Genomic DNA, 19,254 nt, shown 5'->3' with positions numbered 1-19,254 from the left:
CCGCATATTATTGATTTCCAACTTCATTCCTTTATGATCCGAGAAAGTGTTGTGTATGATTTCAATCTTTTTAAATTTGTTAAGACTTGCTTTGTGACCCAGCATATGGTCTATCTTTGAGAATGATCCATGAGCACTTGAGAAAAAGGTGTATCCTGCTGTTGTGGGATGTAATGTCCTATTAATGTCTGTTAAGTATCTCATTTATAGTAATATTCAGATTCTCTATTTCTTTATTGATCCTCTGTCTAGATGTTCTGTCCATTGATGAGAGTGGTGAATTGAAGTCTCCAACTATTATGGTATATGTGTCTATTTCCCTTTTCAGTGTTTGCAGTGTATTCCTCACGTATTTTGGGGCATTCTGGTTCGGTGCATAAATATTTATGATTGTTATGTCTTCTTGTTTAATTGTTCCTTTTATTAGTATATAGTGTCCTTCTTTGTCTCTTTTAACTGTTTTACATTTGAAGTCTAACTTGTTGGATATTAGTATAGCCACTCCTGCTCTTTTCTGGTTGTTATTTGCATGAAATATCTTTTCCCAACCTTTCACTTTCAACCTATGTTTATCTTTGGGTCTAAGATGTGTTTCCTGTGGACAGCATATAGAAAGATCCTGTTTTTTAATCCATTCTGCCAGTCTGTGTGTTTTGATTGGGAAATTCAGTCCATTAACATTTAGTATTATTACTGTTTGGATAATATTTTCCTCTACCATTTTACCTTTTGTATTATATATATCATATCTGACTTTCCTTCTTTCTATACTCTTCTCCATACCTCTCTCTTCTGTCTTTTCGTATCTGACTCTAGTGCTCCCTTTAGTATTTCTTGCAGAGCTGGTCTCTTGGTCACAAATTCTTTCAGTGACTTTTTGTCTGAGAATGTTTTAATTTCTCCCTCATTTTTGAAGGACAATTTTGTTGGATATAGGAGTCTTGGTTGGCAGTTTTTCTCTTTTAGTAATTTAAATATATCATCCCACTGTCTTCTAGCCTCCATGGTTTCTGCTGAGAAATCTACACGTAGTCTTATTGGGTTTCCCTTGTATGTGATGGATTGTTTTTCTCTTGCTGCTTTCAAGATCCTCTCTTTTTCTTTGACCTCTGACATTCTAACTAATAAGTGTCTTGGAGAACGCCTATTTGGGTCTAATCTCTTTGGGGTGCGCTGCACTTCTTGGATCTGTAATTTTAGGTCTTTCATAAGAGTTGGGAGATTTTCAGTGATAATTTCTTCCATTAGTTTTTCTCCTCCTTTTCCCTTCTCTTCTCCTTCTGGGACACCCACGACACGTATATTTGTGCGGTTCATATTGTCCTTGAGTTCCCTGATACCCTGTTCAAATTTTTCCATTCTTTTCCCTATAGTTTCTGTTTCTTTTTGGAATTCAGATGTTCCATCCTCCAAATCACTAATTCTATCTTCTGTCTCTTTAAATCTATCATTGTAGGTAAGGTATCCATTGTTTTTTCCATCTTTTCTACTTTATCCTTCACTTCCATAAGTTCTGTGATTTGTTTTTTCAGTTTTTCTATTTCTTCTTTTTGTTCAGCCCATGTCTTTTTCATGTCCTCCCTCAATTTATCGATTTCGTTTTTGAAGAGGTTTTCCATTTCTGTTCGTATATTCAGCATTAGTTGTCTCAGCTCCTGTAACTCATTTGAACTATTGGTTTGTTCCTTTGACTGGGCCATATTTTCAATTTTCTGAGCATGATCCGTTATCTTCTGGTGGCGTCTGGGCATTTAGTCAGATTTCCCTGGGTGTTGGACCCAAGAGGTTGAAAGATTTTTCTGTGAAATCTCTGGGTTCTGTTTTTCTTATCCTGCCCAGTAGGTGGCGCTCGTGGCACACGTTTGTCTGCGGGTCCCACCAGTAAAAGGTGCTGTGGGTCCTTTAACTTTTGAAAACTCTCGCCGTGGGGGATTTTCGCCACCCGAAGCGGCTTGGAAGAGTGCCAGCCGGCCTGGGGATCCGAACGTGGGGAGGGTCACCGGCCGCTGCAGCCCATGAGAGCGCCCGTCCGAATTTCCTAGTCAGCCCGGGGCGCCAAGCGTGGCGGGAGGGTGCCAGCTGCCGCGGCCTGGGAGAGTGCACCGTTCCCAGCCGGTCTGGGGAGTCACATGTTTGGAAGGGACCCCCCCCCCGGTCACTGTTCTCCGCAGCCTGGGAATTTCCGATCCAATTCTCTCAGTTGGCCAGGGGGGCCGCGCGTGGTGGGGACGCCAGCCGCCATGCCTTGAGGGGACCGCCTGCCCCATACTGCCAGCTGGCCCGGGAAGGAGGAAGGGAGGGACTCCGGCCGCTTCCCGCCCCGCCCGGGGTAGCCCGCGCCCCTCGGTGATCTCACCGGAGCGGGTTCTCTCAGCCAGTCAGTCGTTCCAGGATGGGGTACGTTGTCTTTTTGATCTCTGTCGTGGCTCCGGAAGCTGTTCTGTATCGTTTCTACTCCCCCAGTAGCTGTTTTGGAGGAGAAACTAAGATCCGCGCGTGTTACTAAGCCGCCATCTTCTCCGGAAGTCCATGTAGGTACTTTTCATATAGGGAGCAGAAAACATTTCGGAAATACTATAATTATTTTCTCTATTTATTGGATGACTTTCTTATTCCTAAAATGGAGACATAATCATGCACTCAGTACTCATTTCCTGCTCCTTTTCTTTTTTTTTTGCCAAGAAAACCTTGACTTCACTCAGGGTGACTTTGTGTTGAGCCCCAGAGAGTGGATCTTGATGGTCTAAGCTAACATACATCCCTGGTTCCTAATTTTCCAGGGCTCCCTGTGGCTAGTCTGGCCATTTTCTAGCCAGTGAGACTAAAATAAGTCCACTGGTGTGGAGATGGGGTTTACCAGCACTTGTCCTGATAAAATCTGTTTCGGGCTGTCAGTGTACTTCTTTTGCTTTCCTACTTCTACCTTAAATGCAAATGAGATACCTGAATGTACAGCTCCCATCATGGCACCATGAGTTGATGAAGGTGAGAAAGAATCACAGATATGGCTACCCTTGGCTTCGTTGCTGTTGAAACAATGCCAGCAGCCCTCCATCTTTCAACTACTACTTATTTGTTGAATCTGCTTAGTTCAGCTCTCTGATACTGACAGCTGAAAGAAAGCAAGGCTAACAGAAGTGAATACAAGTGCAAGATGTTTTTAGCTTTTCCCTTCATTCTTTGATCGCATCATAAATCTTTCTTGATATTTGGTATGGTTTTAATCTGTGTGAAAATGGTCTCTGCAGCGAAAGTTCTAACTTGTATTAAAAGTTTTTCACCATTGAAAGTGGTGAGATGTGGACTTAGAAATGTAATTTTCGAAATGAATGAACTTGTTTGCTTGAACTTGCTGTAGCAAGTACGGTGGAACAATACTTCATGGGCAGTATCTTCCTGATGGCTCTTTTTATGATAGTTTAGTCAGTTTTCTGGTGAACTACATTGTGCATATTTATGGTTTTATAGGAAACTATAGCAGTAGTGGTGGTAATGGTATAAATAGTCTGATTTCTGGAAAACGTGAAGCTCCAGGAAGCTTTATTAGATTTCAGTGTAATGATACTGTTAAATTTTCTGCTGCTTTTCAAACTTCTTGTGGTTAAGTTTCAAGCTGGTGATTTCAAGAAATTTGAGGGTCTGTTTTATACTATTATAGAAAATAGTTTATCCTAGAATCTCAGTTGCTGAATTGAGGATCTGTAAATAATTTGGATTTCCTTTTTTACTGTCTTAGACTTTGGGCAAAACAGTGCATTGTTTATCATGTTTGAGGTAAAACTTTCTCCACGATGTAAATCAAAGAAATAATGTAAGGAATAAAATGAAATAGCCTTCACAGCCATTACGAAAAGGAACCTTAAGTTTTCATCTCCAAAGTGCTGGCTGGTGGACTCTCTGCTTTGTGGTGCTGCAGCATTCTCTGCTCTCTCTGAAATCTCCCTTTCTCCAAAATGTTTCCTCTTTTATAGGATTCCAGTAAACTAATCAGGACCCACCCAAATGGGTGGAGACATATCTCCACCTAATCCAGTTTTACAATTACTCTTGATTCAGTCACATCTCCAGGGAGATGATCTGTTTATAGTTCCGAACATGCAGTGCTGAATACGGTTTACAAGATGGAATTAGAATTGAAACATGGCTTTTCTAGGGTACATACATCCTTTCAAATGGTACACATAGTGTTAACAAATTGTAAAGAGAAGGGGGTGCAAGGGTAGTTTAGTGGTAGAATTCTTGCCTCCCATGCATGAAACCTGGGTTCAATTCCCAGTCCATGTACCCCCCCCCAAAAAAAAAACCAAGCAAAGAACAAACCAACGTTCCACAACTGGTGCTGCAATAATGGGGTACTCACATGGAAAAATAATGAAATGTGAACCTACCATACAGCATACAAATAAAAAGAAAAGTAAAGGGGAAAGGATTTTAGAGATCACCGAGTAAAACCTTACTCTTTTCACAGCCTCAGGAGTTGATACTTAGAAAGTTTCAGTCATTCATTTCATAAAAATATGAACAGATTACCCAGTGACCCCCTTCTTCTTTATCATAAGATTTTCCAAAGGAACGTTATTTGTGCATCCCCAAGGACTTTGAACAGAGAACTCTAGAGGTCATCTGTTCTGACTCTCTTGCTTTAAAGATAGGGGAATGCCTTTCAGAGAGGAGAAGGGTTATTTCTTTGAGGTAGTATACAATGTGGCCCTTGGGTCTGTAGGTATAAGACCACAAAACCTGCTAGGTACATTGTCTTCCTGGCTGTCTGGGGAGGTCTGACCGGGGTTCTGATAGATACTCATAGGGGGCAGAACATCCAAAGCAGAGCAAATGCTAGAAGTGTGCAAGTGGGAAATTTTTGATGGGTTCGGTCCAGAGTCAGAAGTCCCGTCTGGCGCCTCTCATCTTTATATCTGTACAGATGAGAGATGAGTTGGGGCCAGTTCATGGGGGCTCTTAAGAGAGCCTATCAGTAGAATGGGGATTTTATTTGGTAACTAGCAGGGAGCTCTTAAAGTAAGTAATGATGTTGATGAGGATGATAGCTAGCACTTACACGGCACTTACTGTGTACCTGCACCATTCTCAGTGTTTCCAATGCATTAGCCCGTTTAATTCCTACACAGAATCTTTAGTGTAGGTACTCTCATTCCCATTTTATTGTTGAAGAAACTCAGGCACAGGGTGGCTAGGTGACTTGTCCAAAGGTACATAACTAGGAAGTGGCAGAGATAGAATTCAAATCTGGGTGGTCTGGCACTAGCATCCTGGCCTTTTCTGGTCTGAAGCATGGGTATGGTGGTGCTGGTGGTGGATTCTGTCCGGCAGATGAACCTGCTCTGGAGGGTGCAGATGGATTGGAGTGAAGGTGGACAGACGATTGGGAGATGAACTGCAGGCCTCCAGGAGTGTGAATAAAAGCCTGGCCATGGTGGTGATAGTGGAAATGAAAGGGAGGAGAATTCATATGTGAGTAGCTTCGGAAAGGTTGGTGGTGCCACATCCCCAGAGATGCCTAGGACGTCCCTGGGATGATCTGCTAACTGAATTAGGGAAGTTCACTAGGAGATACAGTGGGAGGGTGAAGATTTATTTTTTTATTTTTACAGAGCTCTGTTTTCTTGCTTTGTGATCATCTAGTGTTTCCAGTGAAAAGAAATGTACTTACGTTTGTAGTTCATGGACTTTCCAGAGCTTATCGGTCTTAGTGTGGTGTTGGGTCCATGGTAGGTACTCAAAACATTTCTTAGAGACAATGTGCGACTGAAGAATTTAAAATTCTAAGGCTTGTTCTCTTCCCAGCATTGAGAGTTAATGTGTGTGAAAGCAGCAGCATAGGCGACAGGTATGGTTTTGTATTTTAGGAACCACCTCTGTTTCAGCCTCCCTGGCTGTGATTCCTGATTTCTGCTTTCCTGCTTTCCCTGAGGAGCCATGGGGAAGCCGATTGTGATTAGAGATACAGGAGGCCTTGGTGTTTTGTTTTGTTTTTGTGAATGTGAATGTGCATCCTGTTCCTAGGGTGGAGGCCACTTCCAGTCAGGGATCAGGGCTGAGTGAGGTTTTCTTCCTGTCTGCTGCCTTTCTAAGACATGTGAGGTGGCCAGGCACATCTTCTCTCATGTAAATGAGGACCCCAGCTGAAGGACTCCAAAGGGGCAGCAGTTGATCTAAGACTTGTGGGGAAAATGTCCTGGAGCAGATGAGATAGCACAGAGATTGCAGTTTACATTTATGTTTTGTTATCATTTCTAAAGCCTAAGACGTTTTCTTCTCCCTCTATTCTTTCTCCCCTCTCTTTCCTTTCCTCCACTCTCCTCCCTTAACTGCCCCCAACTTTTTTTCTTTTTAACCCCTCCTCAGACTTGTTGCCAGTTAAGCAAGCTTCATAAATGTGACTGCACCTAATTTTGTCTTCAATTATGGTTTTCAGTCTTGATTTCTGAGGGAAATGTGACGCTGGCCTCCCTTGGCTAGTCACCTGAATATTGACTGCATGTAAAGTTTGTTGGCAAGAACACTGTTTTAGGCACAACTACCTGAGTAAGATGACGTCTTGACTATCCCTGTCCTCATAAGCCGCATAAAAAACACACCAGAAAGACAGTATGCATATGTGGGTTCAAATCCTGTATCAGCCACTAGCAGAATGTTTGTGCATGAGTTCCCAAATCTTTGGTCTATAAATTGGGGATGGTAATTGTTAAAAGTTTACTTACTCATTTTTTACATAAATGAAAGATGTGTCTAGAAGAACAATAGTAAGCACTTCTCTTATCTACCCATTCTTATCCAATTAAAATTTTCAGAATTGTACCTGAGAGTGAGTTCAGAAATACTAAAGGGGGAGAATCTTTTGTGTTAAACTGCTTCAGAAAAATTTATTCCATTTCTTGGCAGTAACTATATGATGTAAATGTATATATATATATATAACTAGGATGGGGGTTTTGGTTAGGGAACTGCAGTCCAGAGAAGTTTAAAACAAAATTGCTTTACCACCTGATAATGTGTGGCTTTGCATGTTATTTAATATCTCTATGCCCCTATTCCCACAGCTAGGTTAAGAGACTTGCATGCGTAACATCAGACAGCTAAAAAACAGCAGAGCCTGGGCTCAAATGATGATCTACTGATTCCAGAACCCAAACTTTTAAAAATTGTTTTACCAGCACATCTGTAGAAGGAGGACAATAGTTCCCTCTTCACAGGGTGGTTATGAGAGTTGAAATGGTTAATACATATAAAAGCTTAAAGGCTTAAAATAATCCCTGGTACCTAGTCAACATGATATAAGCAGAAGAAATTTTCATAATTCAGCCATCTTCCAAATATGTCCTAAGTCACTAAATGGTAAAATCAGTATTGATTCATATGTATAATGTGTTGAGAAGTGATTTAACTGTATATTTTTAAACTTAGAAAGGATTTGTTTTTCATGGAGAGGTATTGGGGAAGTGATATTGGATATGCCAGTTAAAGTCAAAAGGAGAGAGATTTGGAGAATGAAGGGAGAATAGGAGAGATCCAGAAACTGTTAGGAGAGGCAAGTCAGAAGGAATGCTCTGTGTGGCTATTGAAATGTGGCTTATGAAATATGAGTTATGACCTTCACCTTCTCCTGAATCTGGCATGTGAGGGACAGATAAACGCTGCACATGGGGGTCTTGGATCTCTCCATTTCACCATACTCCATTCTTTATCCTGCTTCCTTGAAGAGGCAGTTGGAATGGAATTTTTAAAAATTTAGGTCCTGAAATCAGTAGATCATGATTTGAGTCCAGGCTCTGCTGCTTTTTAGCTGCCTGATGTTATGCATGTCAGTTTCTTAACCTATCTACAGGTAGGTGTTCTGTACAAAATGAAAATAATGGTGCCTCCGCCCTAGGACTTGTGTGAGAACTGAGAGAGGTCATGCAAGCTGTTTGTGCTTAGCTCAGAGAAACCCCTCAACCAGTGTTTCCTCCTTATGTTGCCCTGGGCTTTATCCCCAGGGCTGTGGTTGGAAACTCAGGCCTAAAGGACAAGCTGAAAGATGTGACATTTTGGAGGAAGGTCCTTTCTGGGTGAATCCTGGTCAGGACCATAAATACACCTGGCTCCTATCATGGTTTCAGTCAGGAATTTGGCATGGCATCTGAGTTGCCTTTTAGATATACTTTTATCTACTTTGATTTCCCTTAAAAAAGAAAAATAGCTTAGAGGAGAATAGAAATGGACGTTGGGTTCAAATGCACCCTTGCACCTCCCCTGCCCAATTTTTAGTTCACAACAATACTGTACAAAGGGATTTTTATATCTAGCAATGAAGCTCTTTGGACAAAATTCCCTTATATAAGCCAACAGTTTTGCATTTCTTATCTGTGTTATACAGTGATTTTCTCACTATGAGGTAGGGTAGGCAAATGAATAACTGTTTTCTCTGAGAAAAAAAATTAACATCGGCAAAAGTGAACTAAATTCCTCAGAATCACAAATCAAAAAGTCAAATCCAGTGTGTCCTGGCTCCCCATTCTAGTGCTTTTTTTGTTTAATCACCATCATTGTCCACTGTAGATTTTGCTACGTTAATACAGCCTCAGTTCTATGTAGACGAAAAGCAGTTCCTTTTCTTCTGGTGTCACACATGCCCTAGTCTTCCTCTTTCAAATATACACTCACATTCGTTCAGTATACTTAGGGTATTGTCCTACCATGAGATAGTATTGTGCTGTCCATTTCTGGATCTTCACAATCAGTCCTGTTGAATATTCTATACTTCTTCAGCATCAAATGCTCAATCTCTACCCTCTTTCTGTCTCCTAATAATAGCCTGTGTTCTCAACTTTAACTCTCAAAGTTTGCTCGTTAATGTTGGTTCATATTACTGAGACCGTATAGTATTTGTCATTTTTTTTCTGGCTAATTTCACTCGACATGATGTCCTCTAGGTTCATCCACGTTGCGGCATGCATCATTGCTTTATTCTGTTCCCTTACTGATAGTTTTCGTTTCTATACTCTTCTCCAAACATTTCTCTCCTGTCTTTTCTTATCTGCCTGTAGTGTTCCCTGTAGTATTTCCTGTAGAGTAGGTCTCCTGTTCACAAACTCTCTCAGTGTTTGTTTGAAAATATTTTAAATTTTCCCTTGTTTTTTTTTAATTGTAAATAAATACATTTATTGACATTCTTCTATGGTAGCCTTTCATCTTCTAATGCCTCCTATTGCAGCTTTTAAAATAATTGTATTTATTTTTTAATATTGTTATCAGCGAATCTTCATGCACATACAGTCCATACATCGTGTACAATCAGTGACTCAACAATATCATCAAATAGTTGTGTATTAAGCACCATGGTCATTTTTAGAACATTTGCATCCTTCCAGAATAAGAAATAAAAATTAAAAATTAAAACCTCATACATCCCATACCCTTTACCCCGCCTCGCATTGGCCATCAGTATTTCAATCTACTCAATTTATTTTACCCTTTATCCCCCTATTATTTATTTATTTATTATCCATATTTTTTTACTCATCTGTTCATATCCTAGAGAAAAGAAGCAAAGACACATGGTTTTCACAATCACACTGTCACATTATAAAAGCTATATCATTATACAGTTGTCTTCAAGAAACAAGGCTATTGGAACACAGCTTAGTAGTTTCAGATACTTCCCTCCCGCCACTCCAATACACAATAAACTAAAAGTGATCTCTATATAATGCATAAGAATAACCTCCAGGATAACTGCTCAACTCTGTTTGAAATCTCTGAGCCACTGAAACTTTGTCTCATTTCTCTCTTGCCCCTTTTGGTCAAGAAGGCTTTCTGAATCTCATCATGCCAGGTCCCAGTGAATCCCAGGAGTTCTGTCCCACATTGTCAAGGAGATTTGCACCCTTGGGAGTCATTTCCCATGTAAAAGGGAGGGCAGCGAGTTCACCTTCCCAGTTGGCTTAGAGAGAGGCCACATCTGAGCAACAGAAGAGGTTCTCTGGGGGTGACTCTTAGGCGTAATTATAAGTAGACAGACTTAGCCTATCCTTTGTGGAAATCTCCCCATTTTAAAGGTCAGTTTTGCTGGATATAGAATTCTTGGTTGGCAGGTTTTTTTCTCTTTCAGTATCTTAAATATGTCATACCACTGCTTTCTTGCTTCCATGGTTTCTACTGAAAAATCCACACATAATCTTATTCAGCTTCCCTTATATGTGATGGATTGCTGTTCTCTTGCTGCTTTCAGAATTTTCCCTTTGTCTTTGTCATTTGACAGTCTGATTAGTAAGTATCTTGGGGTAGGCCTATTTGGATCTATTCTCCTTGGGGTATGCTGTGCTTCTTGGATCTATAATTTTATTTCTTTCATGGGGATGGGCAATTCTCTGTTATTTTTTTCTGCCCCTTTCCCTTCTCTTCTTCTTTTGGGATACCTATAACTGTATATTTGTGTGCTTCATGTTGTCATCCAGTTTCCTGAGACCCTACTCATATTTTTTGCATTCTTTTCCTTTTCTGTTCTCTTATGTGTAGGATTTCAGATATCCTGTTCTCTAGTTCCTTTCTTCTGCATCTTTAAATCTTGTTGTTGTAAGTCCCCATTGTGTTTTTCATCTCTTCTGTTATGCCTTTCATTCCCATAAGTTCAGCCATTTGTTTTTTCAAGCTTTTGAGTTCTTTATGGTTGCCCACTGTCTTTTTTTTTTTTTGCAACAAGGAAACTTTTATTAAACAAGTGGATGTGCATATTTTGTACTTACAAAATAAGTACTTTCCTTTGTCCTGCTCCAGAGGCCACCACTCCAGAATCTCACATTCTCATAAACACACTTTTCAGCAGCAGTCAAGACAAGAGGCTGAATGAAAGTGCAGTTCTGAAAGTAACTGTATATTGCCAAAGTAAGAAACGAAAACAGGCAAAATTTAGCAGGTCCTTTTGTCAGCTCTCTGCCAGTAGGCCCTAGTCCTGCTCATTTTATCTTAACAAGAAACATTTTAGGAATAGAAGCTACTGAGCGTTTATTTAAGTAATACTGCCCAACTTTCTTTTTTTTTTTCTTTTTTTATTTATTATTATTTTTTTTACATGGGCAGGCACCGGGAATCGAACCCGGGTCCTTGGGCATGGCAGGTAAGCACTCTTACCTGCTGAGCCACTGTGGCCCCTGCCCAACTTTCTTGATAGTGTCTCTTTCAATTCCATCTTTCCTGATGTTGTGACTAGTTTATTTGTATCTTCTTCAAGAAATTCTGTCCTTGTGTACATCCCTGATAATCGCCTATCTCCCTCTGAACTTCAAAAATCAAAACGAAACAAGACAAAAAACAGAAGTGCAATAAGTTCAAAAGGATGTCAGTTGATAATAAAGTATCAGTGGCAGAGAGAGTTCAAATAGAGTTGAGAGGCTACTCTGGAGGTTGCTTTTATTATGCAAACTTCAGTTAGACATTTCTACCTATCATAACTTGCCAAACCTCAACCAAAACCATTCCAGCCAAACCTAAAGAACATCTAGGGCAATATATAAGATTCCACAAGGGTTCCATGTACTAGAGTAACTTTTCAGAAACCTGCAACCTCCAGATGGGTTCCTGGACCAGATATGTCCTGCAACTTAGAGGGCCCAGCCTCTCCAGAACATCAGATAGTTCCATCTCCCTACCCCATGTTATTATAAGACCCTTTCAACGTGAAAAAATTAGAATGGCCGTAGCCTAAACACCCCTAAAGAGAGGGATAGAAGGATCAAAGGTAATGGTGGAGTTACACAGAGAAGATAGGATTTAACAAATGAATATGATTGCTGACTCATTAAAGTGGAATCTCTTTCAGTCTCCAGTATCTTAGAGCAGGTAGAAGTAAAAACCTAAAATTGTGGACTTATAACCTGTTCTAGTTTGCTAGCTGCTGGAATGCAATATACCAGAAACGGAATGGCTTTTAACAAGGGGAATTTAATGAGTTGCTAGTTTACAGTTCTAAGGCCGAGAAAATGTCCCAATTAAAACAAGTCTATAGAAATGTCCAATCAAAGGCATCCGGGGAAAGATACCTTGGTTCAAGAAGGCCGATGAAGTTCAGGGTTTCTCTCTCATCTGGAAAGGCACATGGTGAACACGGTCAGGGCTCCTCTCTCAGCTGGAAGGGCACATGGCAAATACAGCATCATCTGCTAGCTTTCTCTCCTGGCTTCCTGTTTCATGAAGCTCCCCGGGAGGCGTTTTCCTTCTTCATCTTCAAAGGTCGCTGGCTGGTGGACTCTTTGCTTCGTGGTGCTGCAGCATTCTCTGCTCTCTCCGAATCTCTCATTCTCCTTTTGTAGGACTTCAGAAACTAATCAAGACCCACTCAAATGGGTGGAGACATGTCATCCCCTAATCCAGTTTAACAACCACTCTTGACTAAATCACATCATCCAGGGAGATAATCTCATTCCAGTTTCAAACATACAGTATTGAATAGAGATTATTCTACCTTTATGAAATGGGATTTATATTAAAACATGGCTTTTCTTAGGGGGCATACTTCCTTTCAAACCAGCACATAACCCATGTCAAATTCTGAAATATGTTCTGCAACTAATTGTGGTACTGTGCTTTGAAATTTATTGCTTTTTTTTTGGTATATATGTTATTTTTTACAAAAAAAAAAAAGCCAATTGTGATGATAAAATATTTATTCCTTCTAGCCTCCTATATTCTAGAGCACCTAAAAGGAAAAATCTGGACTCTGTCCTGTAACTACTTGTTGAAGAGTGCTTTGAAACTATTGGTTTTTTCTTTCTTTGCTTTATATACATGTTATACAATAAAAAAGTTAAAAAAAATTTTAAAAAAAGGATGTCAGATGAGTCCTTTTATTGATAAAACCAACTTCCTTGAAGTCAACTGGCCAAATTTATGCACAGCTGGAGACAACAGATTGTGAAAATAGATCCAGCTAGAAAATATCTCAGGTACCCATTAGATCCAGTTATTCTGCATATGTGGATTTAAAATGTCATTATTCACAGTGGGATAGATGTGTCCCTCATTGCTAAGAAAATCTACAGCTTGCTTGATTGAGGCTACAGTCGTGTGGTAGCTGGTTCTTGAGGTTGTGAATGTTCAATCCTTCAGGTCTTGGGCAAGCTTTAATCAAACTAAGCACCTGATTTTGGGCCACAGTGAGGCCATTGACCACAGGGAGGCCTCCCTGCTTTACCATTCCTGGATTGTTGATAGGTACTCTCCCTGCTAAGGGCTAATTGTGAGATTTGCTCAGCATCACTTGTGCATTGGCTGCTTCCAGATATATGAAGTGAACTCATTCGTATCCTCCAGGGGCATGATCTTAAAGGCTGCTGGGATTTTTTTGTTCTGAAAGGATCTCAGGTGGCCAGCCACTTTCATGTGTGTTTCTGGGGGGAGCCACGGTATTTCACCAACATCATCTGTGTCAACCCACTGGCAAACATTCATGGGTGCAGCTGTCATGTCATCTATTTTGTAAACAGTGTTGGTTGGAGCCTTCTCTGCATGTCTGATTATGTCCATGATAGTAACTTGTGAAATCTCAACATTCCCAATTTTGAGCACTTCATAACCAGAGTGGCAGAAAACATCTGAAATATGGTACAAGAAATGATGTTCTGGGCTCGGGTTCTTGATTTCTTTTTAGCTTGAATAGGTGTCAGCAATCCGAAGTTCCCAGAGGATTGCATGTAGCCACCTGTGCCCCCCATAGGTGGAGCTGCCATAGTTGTTAAATCTACTATTCCATGTCTTGCTCACAACTTCCTCAGAAAGGAGGTCCAGAAGGCTCAGGTCTGGTGGGTTTGCCTGGCACCTCAGGGTCCAGTTGTTGTCACAGCGTTATACCTACTTTTCCCTCCCAGTGTCTTCTTTATGTCTTTCATCTTTTTTGCCATATCTTCCCTTAAGTCATTGATTTGTTTGAACTTCTTTAATTAGTTGTTTCAACTCCTGTATCTCATTTAAAGTGTTAGTTTGTTCCTTTGACTGGGTCATATCTTCATTTAGGAAGAAATCCTATTAGGAAAAATATGATTTGTAATTTTTTTACTGCTGTCTAAGCATCTTAGTTCCTTGATTTGTTTATTTTGGAGATAATTTTTACTCAAGTGTTTTCTCGTTGGTTGGCTTTGTTCTCTATCTCTTCTTTGACCTTCAGTTCAGCTTATTCTAGACCTCTAGCATAGCTTCTGTTTAACTGATATGAAGTTTTCAGCTTTTATTTTTTTGGTTCTTGCCCTACCTATATGAGACCTTTTTTTTTTTGAAGAGTGTCTCCCTTGACATCGTCGACCCCAGTCAGATTTTCCCCAGCCAGTCAGTCCAGATCTCAGGAAGAGGGTGTGTAATCAGTGTCAAGTTTCTCTGAAGGTGAGACCTAGCAGGTAGTCACACTTTCCTGTAAAGCCTCTAGACTGTGCTTTTCCTATTCTGCCCGGCAGGTGGCACTTGTCAGCTGGCATCTCCCAGTGGTGTTAAGTAGTGTGGTGCTTTTAGTTCTCAGTAGACCTTGTTCCTTCCAGGGTTGTGGTTGAGACACAGGCTCAGGTAGAAGGCAAGCTAAGCTGTTTCTGTTTTCCAGTGCCTTAGGTCTGAATTCTCTGAATGAGAACTGCCACTTGAGCTGGGCCAACACCTCCCTTTCTTGGGGAAAGATATGCCTTTAGGGAATTGTTGCCTTCGTTTGACTTATTACTTTGTCTTCAGACCTGTCTTAACTCTGCCCTTGCTTGGATCAACACTGACAATCGAAAATGGCTGAGTCTTTCTCCAATAAGCCACTTAGAATAGTTGAAAGAAAGAAAGAAAGAAAAATCCCTTTCAGAGGCATTCCCTAGCTCCCGAGGTTCAACAGTCAAGAGCCTGAGTTGGTACCTGGCTCTGTGTGCATAGCCTTTTTCCAGTATTCTGAGCTCATCTAACTCCAAAAGTCTCCTGTTTTTTTGTTTTGTTTTGTTTTTCATCAGCCCTGCCTCTTCTCTGCCAGGAGAGACCTCAGGATTCCTTTCCTGCTTGCTCTGGGTTTATCTGTGCCCAGAATTTGTATTCAGCAGTCCATATTTGTTAATTAACACCCCAGTTGGAGCTTGGCTGATCTACACTTCCTTGCTCCTAGTAGAGATTGCTTCTTTTTCTCATGGGAAACTGTCTCTAAAACAGCCTGCCATGCCTGTGGGGGAGGGGCACCAATCTCTGTAGTCTTGGGGCTTTACATAAGTTCTGTGCTGTGCTGTGCTCTCAGCCCTTGTACTGATTCCAGATTGGTGTACAATGTGCATGCGTTCACAGATATCCCCCATCCAGTTGTTCCACACAGTTCCTGGCTACTTACCTGCTGCTCTAGGGGACTGACTAAATTCCATATCTCCCTATGCCTCCATCTTGCCCCGCCCTCCTCTAGTGCTCATTCAACAACACCTTATTACCCTCAGACTTCTTTCCTGCATCTATTAATAGAGACTGCTAGGGTGTTCCATGCTGCCTATGAGGCAATTGCCCTTGAAATGGCTTCCCTCTATGATATAGTCCTTATCAAATGACCTGTGTAGCTTTATGGGGGAACTGGAAATCCTGTCTTAAGAAACGCATGCATTCTAGTTCAGATGAAATAATTTTCCTTGGCCAATTTAGCAAGATCCTCGCTCTTTAGTTTCCTTTAATTATCTTGTTTAAAAAAGAGAGAAGAGAGAACTGGAGAGGACCATCTGCTTTATGAGGCAGTTCATCTTTTGTGCTTTCCCTAATAGATATAGGAATGCCCAGTTAAGCAAATTAAGGCTCCATCTCATTCTTGTTTGGGATCATGCTGTTTGATGCTTTTGAGTCACTGCTTTCAGTATTTCTTGGTTGTATATTTAGATGTCTTGGAGTATAGATTTTAGGAACAGAAAATTTTTATCTTTGTTCTGTTAATTGCAGGCCCTGTGAGCTGTTTCTTCTAGGATGCCAAAGTATTACAACAGGGTTCTTTAATTTTTTTTAATGCCTTCTTCTTACCATGAGAAGCCCTATTAACATGTTTTCTTAGCTACAGAGTAAAATCTGTCAAATATAGTATGGAAAGCAGATGGGTGGTGGCTGTCTTCCTTTTCGTAAACTCTAAACCTAGTCGTCTTTAGTAAAACTCAGCCTTATCACCTGCTTTTACCCCAAACCTTCAATTATGAATAGAAGACATATGTGATGGGGGCGGGGAAGACTACTTCTCTGTTATTTTTTTTAAGCTGTATAGTATGTACTTATCTGGCTTAATGTACAACTTTATTTTTTTAAGTTGAAAATAGCAGTTTTTTCTGAATATAAAAATAGTTCATGCTCATTATAAAAAAATATTTAGATGAATCAATGATGTATAAAACATGACATTTTTCTAAATCCTGCCACCCAGGCATTACTGCAGTCAACATTTTGATGACCTTTTCTATTCTATTCATTAGAAACTCTTTATTGAGTATTTGGCATGTGCTATGCACTGGGAATATACTGATGAATAGAACAGCCATAGATTCTGCCCTTATGAAACTTACCAGTGGGAGATAGAGAATATTAAATCTGTTGTATAAATTAATCTGTGGCATATATGTGTATATATAAAATTTTGTGAAAGTATAGAACACTAACAAGGTTAAATCCCATACCAGCTTGCTATTAAAAAAAAAAAAAAGAATCAGAATCAGAGTAATGTCCTACAAATAATGAAAATGTCCCAAGAAGGCATACTCAAAAAACAGAATAAAACTGTAATATACCCTTTCAAAATAAGGTAACGAAATTATTAAAAAGTTATATGAGAAAAGACAAAACAGTATAAATCAGAATTCAGAAAACTCAGGCAAGGTGACAGAACCCAAGAAAGAATTAGAAAATTTAAAAAAGATCCTTTTGGTATAATGTACAAAGCTGAGTATAAGTGTGGTTGAAAGAGAAGGCTAGGGGCATATGTTATACCAGAAGGAAAGATAGAAGATAAAAACTGGGACTGTACAACTTAGTGAAATCCAGAGTGAACAGTGATGGTAAGTAAATGTATAAATAAAAGAAAGATTTTACATGAGGGAAAACAAATGAATGTCATCATTGCAAGGTGTTGAAAATAGGGCAGTATATGGAGAAAATAGAAACCATGCATGCTAGGGAGGGATCCCGGCTGCTGCCTCTTTGCACTTCCTGAGGTGTGTGAGCCTGAGTGAGGGGATGCAGAGAGGACCGACCAGCCTGGGATGGAAGTTTCCTACCTAATATTTTCTCTTTCTTTGATTCAGCATCTGTGGGATCCTTCTCCTGTCTATACCTTTCTCCCATGATACTGCGTTTTGAAAGAGCAGGTCATGTAGTTTAGAATATCAGCTTTGAGTGATGAATATTGAGCCAAGACATATTTTAGTACAATTACTGGATTTTAAAGATTTTAAAGAAAAGAAAAAATCCTTGGGCAGTGTTCTAGTTTCCTGGCTGCTGGAATGCAATATACCAGAAATGGAATGGCTTTTAAAAAGGGGAATTTAAGAAGTTGTTAGTTTACAGTTCTAAGGCCAAGAAAATGTCCCAATTAAAGCAAGTCTGTAGAAATGTCCAATTTGGGGAAAGATGCCTTCATTCAAGAAGGCCAATGGTATTCAGCATTTCTCTCTCAGCTGGAAGGGCACGTGGTAAACATGGAGGCATCTTCTGGCTTTCTGGTGGCTCTAAAAAGGAACTATCTCCAAAATGTTTCCTCTTTTGAAGGATTAATGGGTGAAGTCACAACTCCTAGGAAGCTATATGATCAAACGTAACCACCTGCAATAGGATGGGTCACATCTCCATAGGAATAATCAAAATGCTCCCGGTCAGCAACATGGTTTTTCTGGGGTCTACCACAGATTCAAACCAGCACTGGCAATAAGACGATTAGCATTATCTCAGACTCTTTGGCAAACTTTTTATGCCAAAAGAAAATGGAATAACACATTTAAGGTACTCAAAGGTAAGAAAATGTGAGCCAAGATTTTATATCTAGCAGAATTGACTGTTAAGTATAAAGGGCACAGATTTATCAATATGTGAGAAGTTAGGGAAGGAAATATTCTTTCTATGAGCTCTTGCTAAGGAATGTACTTTAGGAAAATATATGGAGATATTATAAGATGACCCTGTAATATCTCAGGATACAGTTAGCAAGGAATCTATCAAAGGTCAATTCAAGAGGACTTAGGAGCCAACTTGAAGAGGTTCCAGCTGGCCAAAAGTGGGGCTTTTTTTATTTGCTTGGGCAGGCTCCGGGAATCGAACTTGGGTCTCTGGCATGGTAGGTGAGAACTCTGACTCCTGACCCACCATGGCCTACCCAAAAGTGGGGCATTTTAAGCTTCAAAAATATGGATTGTAAATATATTGAAATCCATGTGCTCATTGGGGGTGGGAGGACCACCTAATATGTGAGTCTTTAAGGATGATGGAAAACCAACTCATTATCTTGAAGCTATATAGCTAGGTATATAGGTAACCCAAATAGTAAATGAGAGGAAATATCTCCTAAAGTTTTTCCACCCAATAAGTTAAAATGAAATGAGAAGATTAGAATATCACCATTTTGCAAGTCCCATTGAAGTAATGGATATCAGCATTGAGCAACAGTAGTAGCTAACAAAAAATGAATGTGATTCCTGATTAAGCATCATATCACCACATATGACCACCAAAAGGATTGAACCACAATCTGTTGTGGCATCTGAATCCAACTGCCAATTTGCAGAAATTCAAAGGATAGAGTTCTAAACAGTCTAATTCAAATTGATAGGTTTGCGTTCTTTATACTTAATCAGTTTTGCTGGATATAAAAATCTTAGATTACATTTTCTTTCCTTTGAGGACCTTATATATTCCATTTTCTTTTCTTTTCTCATTCTTTGTTTTTATAGCTAACAACATAAAAACATATTAAAAAATCTGGAATTCTTGACTATTCAGTTATTTTTGGTTGATGGCATTTGATTACTTAGTCTTACTTGTTTCTAACATTTGGTAACATAATCTGTCATAAACCATATCTTTAAAATTTGTCGCAGGCTTTTCAATCCTAATCAAAAATCATGATTTGGTTATTAGTTTTGATTCTAAATATTTTTCTCTTACACACAAGCTTATTCATACTAACACGTATAAATAGGTTAGCTACCATTGGTTTTCAACGAAATGCCCAAATATATCTCATATATACGGGTAGCTTTTATGTTTTTCTTTACTACTCAAAATACGAGTATCTGTATAGCGAAG

At 39.8% G+C, this 19,254-nt stretch overlaps 1 protein-coding gene and 1 pseudogene across 18 annotated transcripts in view; one reads left to right on the top strand and one right to left on the bottom strand.

The window, feature by feature from the left end:
- APBB2 (amyloid beta precursor protein binding family B member 2) overlaps positions 1-19,254 on the top strand; it is a 452,510-nt gene that overhangs the window by 167,618 nt on the left and 265,638 nt on the right. The gene's annotated exons all lie outside the window — the stretch shown is intronic.
- LOC143663175 (replication protein A 32 kDa subunit pseudogene) lies at positions 12,959-13,461 on the bottom strand (annotated as a pseudogene).

Source organism: Tamandua tetradactyla, chromosome 19, assembly GCF_023851605.1.
Source record: "Tamandua tetradactyla isolate mTamTet1 chromosome 19, mTamTet1.pri, whole genome shotgun sequence".
Classification (NCBI taxonomy): domain Eukaryota; kingdom Metazoa; phylum Chordata; class Mammalia; order Pilosa; family Myrmecophagidae; genus Tamandua; species Tamandua tetradactyla.
This window is presented reverse-complemented; position numbering and strand designations above follow the sequence as displayed.